This window comes from Schistocerca nitens, chromosome 9 (assembly GCF_023898315.1).
Source record: "Schistocerca nitens isolate TAMUIC-IGC-003100 chromosome 9, iqSchNite1.1, whole genome shotgun sequence".
In the NCBI taxonomy this organism is placed as follows: domain Eukaryota; kingdom Metazoa; phylum Arthropoda; class Insecta; order Orthoptera; family Acrididae; genus Schistocerca; species Schistocerca nitens.
In genome coordinates this window covers 158,759,854-158,772,390 of record NC_064622.1, presented here as the reverse complement: position 1 = coordinate 158,772,390, position 12,537 = coordinate 158,759,854, and the positions used below count along the sequence as shown (strand labels likewise).

The 12,537-nt window shown below is 41.8% G+C and overlaps 1 protein-coding gene across 1 annotated transcript in view; it reads right to left on the bottom strand.

Moving 5' to 3' along the window:
• The window catches only part of LOC126203145 (prolactin-releasing peptide receptor-like), a 918,861-nt gene that overhangs the window by 851,521 nt on the left and 54,803 nt on the right, over nucleotides 1–12,537 (bottom strand). The window lies entirely within an intron of this gene.

Genomic DNA, 12,537 nt, shown 5'->3' with positions numbered 1-12,537 from the left:
CGGCATTTGCCTTAAACGATTTGGGGAAATCACTGAAAACCTAAAACACAAGGGTTAAATCGTGATCTTCCTGAATGCGAGTTCAGTATGGTAAATACTGCGCTACCCGGCTCGGTGGATAATTAAACGCTATTGCTGTAATTAGCATGCTGATCTGCTTTCTATGTAAATCGTCACTTGCGTCAGACATTGCCATAAGGAACCATATACAATTATTATATAATAATTAGCATATATATATATATATAGGTTTTCTATGGCTTCTGTATCAATTTGAACGAATAGTTTCGAAATGCGCTGTGTATCTAATGTTGAGGAGATATTCATCGCGTAATGGATGCTACAAAATTTTCATTCCTTCTACAACTAATATCAATAATGAACATTAGTGTGTGGTAGGACCCCCATGGGCAAAAATACCTTAATGCATTCGTTGTGGCATCGAAGCAAACAGCCCCTGAATATCATTGTCAATTTCTAGCCAAATGAATTCTGCTGGAGACTGGTATGGGAGTACACGTCTCCCCATTGCATCACAGACACGATCAGTGGGCGCAAACCAGAGGAGCGGGTAAGCAAATTAAGGAACTGTACATTCCTCAAGCTATACTTGGTGTGAATTTCAGTGTCCACTATCCTACAGGAATATACCATTTGTTAACCTGTCCGATCAAATCAGTCTGTTATATCGAATAATTCCCCACACCATGACTCCAGGAGCTGCTATGGATCACGAGGGTCGCTGTGAGCTTTCACCAGGTCGTCTACGGACACGTAGACGTCGATGTGAGATGCATCACTGAATGCCACAGAATGTCCCTCAGTGCCCCAGTTCGTGGTTTTACACCAATCTGTTGTATGATTAGAGAAGTAAACGACGCATTGCAACACGAGGTCTGAACCCAACTTCCAGTAATATCAAGCTCGTTGACATTTTCCATGAGGAGATCTGCGATCTGTTGTAACCTTTTTTTTATTTTTGTTACGGATTGAAAACCCAAGGAGTGAAGAGAGCACATGAAATCTTTATTTGGGTTGATTGCTAGTTTCTGCTAAGAGTCTCGCCATCTTCAGATCATAAAATATTCTTGGTGAGTATTAGTGCCACAACTGTTTCGAGCATCGTTAGCTTCTTTCTTAAAATGACAATATGCATTCATAACTAAAAACAGCTTTGCATCATTCATGGCCAGTGTAATTGAATGACGGCCATAAAACAAACGCGTCACGCCGTTACAACTTAGGTACTGACACAATCAGAATTTACATCAATTCGTACCAGTGATCATCAAATATATGTTGCTATGTACCACGGTCATTCCGTTAACAAATTAGCAATTGACACAATCAATATCTACACCAATTCGTTTGTTGCTGTCTACAACGTCACAGCGGGACACAAAGCAAAACACACACACACACACACACACACACACAGTACATAGGGTGATTCACGAAGATATGCAAATATTTTAATATGTTATTCTACAAGTAAAGCTAAAGAAAACAGTTCATACAAACATAGATCCGCAAATTTTTAGTTTCGGAGTTACGGGTAGTAAAAGATTTTGCCTGAAATTTAGAAACTTCGCTAATATGAAGCCATCGCAAAAATGTGCGAGGTTAAAGTAATATATACTGATTGTGTAAGTTACTACGTTGTAACGGCATGACGTCTTTCTTTTACTGCCATCGTTCAGTTATACTGGCCACGAACGATTTCAAGCTTTTTTAATTATGTATGTTTGTTGTTATTTTAGTACACATATTAACGATTTGGAAAGCGTAATGGCACCAACAACACTGATCAAGAATGTTGCATGATCCAAAGATGGCTAGTTTGTTAGCCGAAACGAGTAATCAATGCAAATAAAACAGATTTCACGCACTGTCTTGAGCTCAAAGCTTTTCGATCGTTAACGTAAATAACAAATTCCTGTAATCTGTTAATGATGGTTCGTGGCGAGACTCTGCCTGGAACCTCTGCCTGGATTTCTACGGTTGTTATCCATCTATTCGTTAGTGTCTATCAAAGAGTCCTACAGTTATCTGGTGGTAAAGTCCTTCTAGAAGCACCTGTGTCCACTGTTCTTGCTACACTGTTGTTTCCCTGCAGTGTGATTGACCGCCAGTGCCTCTCTCCTAATTTCGAAGGTACTCGGAGGCTGTCACACAAACATTGCTGGGCTAGCACTCCCCTGTGAAATGTCGCGTTGAAACGGTTTAGCCATAGTCCAGAACAGCTGTCTTCATACCTTTTCTGCTCAAGAGCCAAACCTGACATTGTTTCGAGCCACATATGTACCGATCTATTATTAGATGTTAACCTACATAAATTATTGGGACCTACATAAATTACGATGTTATGAGTCACCAATAGATTATCTATAGTAAGAGAGCGATAAGAAGGCTACTGCCCCCAAGTACCGACCGTTAAAAGTCAGCATCATTCGGACAACTTCATATCGATTGTTCTCTTTTCCACATCGCTGCCGCACCCACCGACCCCAAAGTTCTGTCAAACTAATTCTGTTGTCTGTGTTATCGGATGATTAACTGATTTATAATACTAACGGTATTTTAAATTAATTAGGCAATATGAGAGACGATCTAAAGTGTTTACTAAATCTTTTGAATCCCATTTTTCTTTTACACATTGCATTGTGTTAGAACATGCTTAATTTAATTTGTGTTACGTGCTGTAAATACACTCCTGGAAATTGAAATAAGAACACCGTGAATTCATTGTCCCAGGAAGGGGAAACTTTATTGACACATTCCTGGGGTCAGATACATCACATGATCACACTGACAGAACCACAGGCACATAGACACAGGCAACAGAGCATGCACAATGTCGGCACTAGTACAGTGGATATCCACCTTTCGCAGCAATGCAGGCTGCTATTCTCCCATGGAGACGATCGTAGAGATGCTGGATGTAGTCCTGTGGAACGGCTTGCCATGCCATTTCCACCTGGCGCCTCAGTTGGACCAGCGTTCGTGCTGGACGTGCAGACCGCGTGAGACGACGCTTCATCCAGTCCCAAACATGCTCAATGGGGGACAGATCCGGAGATCTTGCTGGCCAGGGTAGTTGACTTACACCTTCTAGAGCACGTTGGGTGGCACGGGATACATGCGGACGTGCATTGTCCTGTTGGAACAGCAAGTTCCCTTGCCGGTCTAGGAATGGTAGAACGATGGGTTCGATGACGGTTTGGATGTACCGTGCACTATTCAGTGTCCCCTCGACGATCACCAGTGGTGTACGGCCAGTGTAGGAGATCGCTCCCCACACCATGATGCCGGGTGTTGGCCCTGTGTGCCTCGGTCGTATGCAGTCCTGATTGTGGCGCTCACCTGCACGGCGCCAAACACGCATACGACCATCATTGGCACCAAGGCAGAAGCGACTCTCATCGCTGAAGACGACACGTCTCCATTCGTCCCTCCATTCACGCCTGTCGCGACACCACTGGAGGCGGGCTGCACAATGTTGGGGCGTGAGCGGAAGACGGCCTAACGGTGTGCGGGACCGTAGCCCAGCTTCATGGAGACGGTTGCGAATGGTCCTCGCCGATACCCCAGGAGCAACAGTGTCCCTAATTTGCTGGGAAGTGGCGGTGCGGTCCCCTACGGCACTGCGTAGGATCCCACGGTCTTGGCGTGCATCCGTGCGTCGCTGCGGTCCGGTCCCAGGTCGACGGGCACGTGCACCTTACGCCGACCACTGGCGACAACATCGATGTACTGTGGAGACCTCACGCCCCACGTGTTGAGCAATTCGGCGGTACGTCCACCCGGCCTCCCGCATGCCCACTATACGCCCTCGCTCAAAGTCCGTCAACTGCACATACGGTTCACGTCCACGCTGTCGCGGCATGCTACCAGTGTTAAACACTGCGATGGAGCTCCGTATGCCACGGCAAACTGGCTGACACTGACGGCGGCGGTGCACAAATGCTGCGCAGCTAGCGCCATTCGACGGCCAACACCGCGGTTCCTGGTGTGTCCGCTGTGCCGTGCGTGTGATCATTGCTTGTACAGCCCTCTCGCAGTGTCCGGAGCAAGTATGGTGGGTCTGACACACCGGTGTCAATGTGTTCTTTTTTCCATTTCCAGGAGTGTAAGTACCACATTTGAAGATGAGTGTTTCTGTAATGCTTGTTCACGAATCCATGTCACTTTCATGTCAAAATTTATGCTATAGCAGCTGATCCATAAGAGACGCTCAGTCCCTTTAGTTGTCAGTACTGAAGGACAAACAAAAAATATTCGCCCTCTCACGTCAGCTAACGCCGCGTTGGCCGCGGTATTTACCCCTCTGCCACTGAGGTAAGCGAACAACTTTGTTTAGCTCACAGCCGGATCCACCAATGTCAATTAAAGTTAAGCACACCTTAAAAATACTTCTGTCCCTGCAAGTACTTTTGTTTGTTTCTGGGCAGTAAAACTACGTTCACAAGAAATTCTTAACGTTAGTTGCCTTTGTTTGGCTTCTGCGGGCCCGCGAGCCACAGTTCGACAATCACTGCTCTGGGGGACTGTTATCAGAATAAATATTTCACCCTACGGCAGGGTGCGAGCAGTATCTGTCAGGAAGTTTCAAACTAGCGCACTCTCCGCTGCAAAGGGAAACATTCACTCTGGAAACTACAGCCACAATGTACTCACGCCACTTTTCATCTGCAGAAATGGTTGATTTTTGCTTTACTGAAAGTACGCTGTGACAAGAATGATATTGTCATGAACACTCCGCAGGCATGGAACTATTGGAGTATCAGTTGCGCATTGTTCCGTCAAGGTATTAATGGTGTAACATTTTCTTTCGTTAAAGTAGTAGCTTCTACTTTCTTACATATCCTTTCCAGTTAATAACGTATCCATAAAGCTAATCAGATTCTTCGGCTTTTACATCACGATTCACGTCAGTACAGTACTGCAGCAGGTACTTTGTTAAGTGCATGTCACTATTTGAGATCAATAGAATTCTTTCGTAAAAGGAATCCCTCTGCTAAGGTCATAATTATATTTTCTTCGCTTCCTTTACCTTTCTTAGACAATATAACTGCCTCGTTACTTCCTTTATTTTATTTTATTTCTTTACTGATGTTCTCCCGCTGCTTCTCTTTGCTTTGGCGGAAAACCACATTCGTAACACGCATACAAACATTCAGACACAAACATCAGCACCTACGAAATTTTACAAAATACGTTAATTTTGGGTAACTATAACAGTAATATTGTATACCATTAATTAGTTTTTAATTAGTTTCTTTTTTTTCCCTTTATTTTATCTTTTAAAGTACGGTTGCCACAACCTATCTTTACTATTATTAACTATAATGATTACTCTCCGTAGGCCTATATTCCAAGGAAACCAAATAAACTTTTAAACTGACCAGAGAAATAAAATGAAATTAAAAGATCGTGTAGCACTGATGAGTGGGAGTCCCCAACTGGGGAGGTTCAGCAACCGAATTGCAATTTCTTTTCAGCTGACGCCATGTTGGACGACTTGCGTGTAGATGACGATGAAACGATGATAAGGACAACACAACACCCAATCCCCGAGCGGAGAAAATCTCCGACCCGGCTAGGATTCGAATCTGCGCCCGCTGCATGGCAGACACATGCAGTAAAGGCAGCGAACAACTGCCCACTTAATTCCAAATAAACATTTTTTTAAGCTACGTCAGAGGAGGACGTCTTTACACAGTATGTTGATTCCTGTTACGTGAACAATACATTTAATTTGTTCACTTCTGCTGTCAATGTTTTTCGATGCCTAAAGGAATATATTCTCTTCGTTCCTTATGGAGCATTTGTTGTACATTCAATTTTCCTTTGTTCTAGCTCATGTAGTGAATTAAACTCTCTTTCCTGCCTGTTGCATATACCTAATACCGTGTGCCATATGGGAATCGCTTGTATTCGTGCCTGTTTGTTCCTACGAACTGGCAGTCCGGCAGATGCGCTGATCACTCAGCTACGGGAGAAGAAGCTTTTTATAGCAGTTCCGACGGGTCGTCGAGAAATAGAATGAATTTCTGCTTGCTGTTAGTAGCTTTGGACTACAATGTGTTTATAAAGTTCTATAATATATTATCACTATCGACTAAGTTATTGTTTGTTGCATCGTAACAATACTGGTCTATTTTTCTGCCATGTAGCAGTGGGTCTACATTCGGCAACGACCCACACTTTCACAACCCAGCGGCACAGTTTTTTTTTTAATTTTTAGGTGTTTAATACTGAGTGTCCTGAGTACTGAATGTAGTTCAGTTATTTTCTAGCATACATAGCTCTAACTTTGAATATGTCCTCAAGTTTTGGTGAATCACATTAATTTTTTAATTGAGTATTGTCGTCTTATTTTGTCACAGAACAACGCATTGGCCAAAAATATGAACTCCTCACTCATACAATATAAGCTGAGGACTAACGTGTATATGCAAAGAAGCTTGTCCTACCTCTCTACTTGTGAAGACTGCGGATGATGCTCCAGTATCCAGCTTCCTTGATTTTGCTAAGATGGCGTGCCATCTTTCTTCATTTTATGGAATCCTGGGGGGCAAAGTTGTTTCAAACAAACATCTGTTCTACAGGTACAAATAAATTTGGTGCGCCGTTATTCCGCAATTTATTGCCAACACATCAGCTTCCGTACATTCATAACTCGTTTGCAGAATCTCAACAAATTTAATCACTTGGACTTACACTTCGTTACTTCACCTTTACACACATATTCTATGTTAGCTCTTGAGGCGTTGAAATCATCATTTTCATAGATTCGATATCCAGAAAAACTCAAGTCACTTCTCTCTCCTCACTGTCATTCACTTGCACGTTCCTGCGGCTTGACATGCATATTAATGTCTCTGGGCATAGCCTTCATACAATAGAAAATTTACATGTACGTTACTTACATAAATACGCATATGGTTTCAACTAATGGAGAAGAAATAAGAACATATATAAATAAACACGCAAGGATGAGTACTTCACTAGTTACGCTACTGCAGTGCCGTCCGTTGTGGCCGAGCGGTTCTAGGCGCTCCAGTCTGGAACCCCGCGACTGCTACGGTCGCTGGTTCGAATCCTGCCATGGGCATGGATGTGTGTGATGTCCTTTGGTTAGTTAGGCTTAAGTAGTTCTAAGTTCTAGGACACTGGTGACCTCAGATGCTAAGTCCCATAGTGCTCAGAGCCATTTGAACCATTTGAGCTACTGCAGCTTCCTAAGTTCTGCTGTTAACGATCTTAGTGTCCTTTTTACTAATCTTCGTCACATCATATTTGCTTTGTTTGCCTTTTTATTACTATAATACGCTTGGTATTGAGCCTGTTGAGCACTGCATATCTTTCAAGTACTGGGGAATAAAGCTTATGACAATGTGTCACCCTATGGGTCCGGTTTTTGCTTTTGATTTTTATGGAAGACGTTGTCTATTAAAGAGTAGGTTCTTAAATCTTAAATTAAGCCATTCGACGTACTCAAAAAAGAGCCTTCCTATTGCCATAGTGAAAGTAAGGTCTGACCACAAGACAGTTTGAGTTACTGTTCATTTGCAAAGGAGAAGAACTTCGTTTCAGGAGGAGAGTTGTTATATGTGACGCTACAACCAAGAACAGAAAAATTACAATCATTCTTCTGAAGCTCTGAACTGAGTCCTCCTTCAAGACTGATGCTCGACTTTCTGTTAGACTGTAGCAGTTGTAGTTAGCACGCTCCTTACCTACATTCGACGGGCATTTGGTTGTGAGAATGGCTCGATGTTAGATTGCATGGGAACATGAGGTCAGACGTACTCATCGTCAAGTTTCTGGTCGGCCAAGTCTGACTACTATAAGAGACGATCGCCGTATTGCGCACCGTGCATAATGCAAGCGCATCATATCTGAGTCAGCCGTCAGAGTACATTTCATGTTCTCCCTGTGACATTCTGTATCGTCCTGCACGATTAGCCCAAAACTAACAGCAGCCGAACTTCGGGATCATCGCCTGATGTCTAGTCCGCCGTTAGCTTCACATCACTAACGCCTGCCGGAAAGCATGGACTGCTCATGAATGTCGTCACATTGTGCTCAGCGATGGCTTGCGGTTTTGCACCGTCGCGGATGACCTTCGCCAGTAGGTACGGCGGCGACCTGGGAGAGGTCCAATTCTTCTGATGTTTTGGAGACGCCCTGGCGTGTTACTACTGGCGTCATGGTTTAGGGAATGATAGAGGGAAATCTTAGGTTACAACGACACGTCACAAGCGCTCTGTTCCCTCATGTGTTACCACTCATGCGCCAGCATCGTGAAGCTATTTTGCAACAGGACAATGCTCGACCACACACGGCACTTGTCTCTGTGATCTTCCTGCGTGGTTTAGGTTAGATTAGATTAGATTCAGTTTTCGTTCCATAGGCCCAAAATTAACTCGGGTGATGCTGAGGGAATTAGATTAGGAAATGAGACACTTAAAGCAGTAAAGGAGTTTTGCTATTTGGGGAGCAAAATAACTGATGATGGTGGAAGTAGAGAGGATATCAAATGTAGACTGGCAATGACAAGGAAAGCGTTTCTGAAGAAGAGAAATTTGTTAACATCGAGTATAGATTTAAGTGTCTGGAAGTCGTTTCTGAAAGTATTTGTGTGGAGTGTAGCCATGTATGGAAGTGAAACATGGACGATAACTAGTTTGAACAAGAAGAGAATAGAAGCTTTCGAAATGTGGTGCTACAGAAGAATGCTGAAGATTAGATGGGTAGATCATATAACTAATGAGGAGGTATTGAATAGGATTGGGGAGAAGAGAAGTTTGTGGCACAACTTAACTAGAAGAAGGGATCGGTTGGTAGGACATGTTCTGAGGCAGCAAGGGATTACCAATTTAATATTGGAGGGCAGTGTGGAGGGTAAAAATCGTAGAGGGAGACCAACAGATGAATACACTAAACAGATACAGAAGGATGTAGGTTGCAGTAGGTACTGGTAGACGAAGAAGCTTGCACAGGATAGAGTAGCATGGACTGCTACATCAAACCAGTCTCAGGACTGAAGACAACAACAACAGGCCCAAAAAAATGTGATGATTCTCGTGGGTGTGGAAAATGTCAGAGAGTATGACAAAGACACATAAAACATTTGAATATAATGCTTACTACCCTGATCGTTGGTCAGGAGACAGTCGAAAATAAGTTAATACAATGCAGTAATTGTAACAGCTAATATTTACAGATTTAACACACTATCAGAATGAAACACTGTTATGCACTATTAATAAATTTATCATACGCAATATACTTAATCTTGACTGTTGTGACCAAGTGTTGTCAAAACTGAAATCTAACAGATATTTTTACTTAAGCTGACTTAAGTCTGTGTTAAGATATTCATCTATGGAGTAGAAGGAGTTCCCTATCAAAAAGTCTTTCAAACTCTGTTTCAATCGTGCTTTATCTGAAACCAAGTTTGTAATGGTTGCTGGCAATTTATTAGAAAGGTATGTTCCTGAATATTGGACCCCTTTTTGGACCAAGGTAAGTGATTTTAGGCCTTTATGTAGATTCTTCTTATTCCTAGTATTGATATTGTCTACTGAGCTATTGGTTGGAAATAGAGATGTATTACTTGCAACAAATTTCATTAGGAACTAAATATACTGAGAAGCAGTGCTTAGAACACAAAGTTCCTTGAACAGGTTTCTACAAGACATTCGCGAATTTACACGACAAATGATTGTTATCACACGCTTTTGCACCCTAAAAACATTTGCTCCGTTTGATGAGTTGCCCCAGAATATGATACCATATGACATAATAGAATGAAAGTAAGCAAAGTATGCAAGTTCTTTTATTTCTCCTACATCTGACATCATCCTCACGGCAAACATAGACTTGTTTAGGCGCTTAAGCAATTCTGTGGTACACCCTTCCCAACTGAATTTATTATCCAGTTGTAATCCCAGAAATTTAACACTGTCAACCTCTTCGATCTGCTTGTCTTCATTCGTTATACTCATACTGGAAGGAAATCTCATACAGGTTCTGAACTGCATATAGTGGGTCTTCTCAAAGTTTAGTGACAAAGAATTAGCTTTAAACCACTTATTAATGTCAGTGAAAATTTGATTAGCAGCTATTTCTAAATTTGCACTTGACTTGCTACTTATTGCAATGTTTGTATCATCTGCAAACAAAACAAACTTAGCAGCTTGCTATCTAACAGATAAGAGGTCATTAATATACGCAAGAAAAAGCAATGGACCAAAAATGGAAACTTGAGGAACACCACATGTAATTAATTCCCAGTCAGATGAAGACTTGAGGTACTCCCGTGACCAGCAAGATCCGCAGTACTGTCCCTGACAGAATATGTATGAAACCAACTCCGAAGCAACTTCGTCCCGTATCGAGGATATCAGTGACCAGTTACAACAGCTGTACGCCAGCTTGCGTCAGGGAAAGGTACGGCGACTTTGACATCCTCCTCAACGGAATTGATGAGGGTATCCAGACCAGGGGGAAGAGGGTGCAACGTGGTACTGATAAATAGACTCATACTGCCAAGTGCTCTGTAAATGGGGCTCGATTTTGTTATCGCTGAAATAACTTTCCATGTCTTAACCAGTAAAGCTTTACTTCCTTTCATCATCACTTCTCGGTGCTCTACTTTTCTAGTCAGGCAGTGTGCGTTCTGACCGACCGGAGTCATCACAAGAGGAAAAGCTTGGATTCTCAATGAGAGGCGTGTCATCATTGGGTGTTCATACCCGGCTGCTCCGATATTTAAGAAAAAGGCAGGAAATATCTTTATGGTTTAAAGTGCTGTAGACAGCGAGGTAATTAATAAGGAAGCGAAAGTTGCGATATTTATACATGGCGAAGAAAATTCACTTGGCCGTTTTGCCTGACACATAACGAAATTTGACGAAGAATTAAGAAAAGCAGCCGATAATTTTAGTCAACATATCTGGACAAGCATCTGAACCCTGCTTCTCTAGAATATGAGTACAAGGAATTTTAGCGACACTCGACTGTATGCGTGAACATACTTGTGTGTGTGTGTGTGTGTGTGTGTGTGAGAGAGAGAGAGAGAGAGAGAAAGAGAGAGAGAGAGAGAAAGAGCTTATGCAAATGCTAATGCTCATTCGGAACCAGCAGCTTGGGGCTGATGTGAGAGTGCTTGAATAGTGGCAAATTTCTGTTGTCACTGGATGTTTAGAGTCCTGAACATATTTCTTTATAATCAAGTGTTTTTGTCGCACGCAAAAAGTGAACTGAGGCAGTGTACATGCACACAATATCGAAAATGATTGTATGTACATGTAGTTATAAACGTATACACAGTATGTCGTCCCTAATTTACTCTCTTGTCAGTTGCTGTTGCGTTGATGCTATGTCATCCTTCATTTTGTTCAGAGCTTAATATGAAGAAGCATTTGGGAGAATATACGAATATGCCCAGGTATTATTTCGTCATGATTTCACTATGAAATCTAAATCTTACTAGAATAGTATCCATCGGCATTTCGATTCATCAACAAAAACTTTTTTCTATGGCAACGAAGAACGAAGTGAGAAAATACGAATGTACGGTTCTGCACAGTTATGACACATTCATAACATCAGTAAATGTGTACTTAATTTCACAAAACCCCTCCGACGACATGATACCCTGTGTCCACTCAGTTTTGTGCTCCGTATATAAATCATTTGGTGGAGATTGAGACAATAGCTGTTATTGTATCTTATATCTAGTAAAGACAATACTGGTTTTATTCTTACGCGACCGCTTTCGGTGCACTGTAACACCGAAACCGGTTGCATATAAATAAAGGTAGTAGGAAGTACTTTCTTTAGTATACGTAAGACGCTTGTGTATATGAATGACCAAAGGAAAAGTGGATTAATTACTTTGTGCGCAACATGAAGAACGAATCTTAGGTTCTTCATTCCATCACCTCTACATAAATACTGATATCGAAATACTGATGACTCAGCACAATATTCTAAGAGAGTTTTATATTGACGACCGCAAGGCTTATCTGAGTACAACATATTGTACTGTGAAACACTGTGAAAGTTATCACAATGCTTGTCCAGTTTCAGAAGCAAGTAATTGTTGGTAGAATAACTGTAACACGTTTGATCGAATACATGTATGAAATATTCGTCTATAGAAACAGGAATACAAATCTGCAGAAACTTTGTCTTCTCTGAGAGAAGTTACGAAATGTTTGCCACACTCCACACATTAATACTTCGATTTTCCCGAATGTTACAAACGATATCGGAATCGCGTGACCTAATAATATATAAAAAGATACTTGACGCTATGTTCATAAAAAATATTGAGATCGTTAACTGGCTTAAGATCCGATCACATGAACCTGTTAAATGAAGAGATATGTGTTAATCGCGATGTGTTACTGTTTATTATTTGATTTTATAACTATAGAAATGAGGAAAAGAAAAACGTTATCTGCAGCTTAGTTTTCAGATGTCAAACTATTTTCATTACATGTGACCACAGAATACCTT